This window comes from Mycetomoellerius zeteki, unplaced genomic scaffold, assembly GCF_001594055.1.
Source record: "Mycetomoellerius zeteki isolate Tzet28-1 unplaced genomic scaffold, Tzet1.0 scaffold52, whole genome shotgun sequence".
Lineage (NCBI taxonomy): Eukaryota > Metazoa > Arthropoda > Insecta > Hymenoptera > Formicidae > Mycetomoellerius > Mycetomoellerius zeteki.
In genome coordinates, this window is record NW_017257523.1 from 1723937 (window position 1) to 1724957 (window position 1021).

Sequence of the window (1021 nt, forward strand, 5' to 3'; positions counted from 1 at the left end):
ATTAAAGCAAAACTTTATTATAGCAATAGTGAACAATGGATAACTATTAAAGATTTTTAACATGTTTTTTTTGATAAAAATAGCGATTGGATGTTTAGGTTTAGGTAATAGGTGAATATCTAAAAGGGTCTCTTATCGTACGAAATTCTTTGAACTAAAAATTATCTACGGTCGTGTTATTAACGCACATGATAATCGCACATACGTGTCGATAAGTCTGAATTTTTAGGCGGCGCGTACCGTGAATCGATCGATCGTGTGTCGCATATGATCGAGTACAACGCAATTAAAATTATATCGGCATATATATTCAGCGGAATTTCGCTTTCGTTTTCAATTCAAATGATTGCAGAAATTTACAAGACAATTCCTTATAATATAAATGATAAAAATTTAATTTTATCCCACGATAAAATAATTTTCCACATACTTTGCGTTCCGAAAAGTCACTTTCATTCTAACTGGAAAGAACTGTGCTTTCGTTGGACAAGCGCAGAATAACGCGTGTGGCCGAATTGATTTAATCGATAAACATATCGCCCGGTGCGAATAAACAGAACTTTGGCGAGGCGTTTGGAGGAAGATCGATATTCACGATTACGTTCCATAAACAAAACTGCCGATGCGCCGATGCATGCCGAGGTACGGTGGTGTTACCTCGAGCGATGCTGGATCCGTCCCTTACACCGTGCGGCTAAATTGAATTCCCCTATATCGGCTCCTACGAGCTTCAAAACGACTCACGGCGCGCTACCGCCCGGCCCTAATTTCCACCCTTGATCGCTCTGCTGTCGACAGGAACGAGCAGAATGCAAAAAAGAAGCGAACCGAAAGAACGAAGAAAAATACGGCGATGATGAAGGATGAGTTTTCCACGATACGAATGAACTATTAATCTCACGCGCGCGCGCGAGATCGCTCCAATTTTCTGCTTTAAGGCAAGATATATCCGTAAAAAAAGGGGGAAAGAAAAACGGGAGAAAAACGGCGCCGGTGACACGAGAGCGGAAAGAAAGGCGGG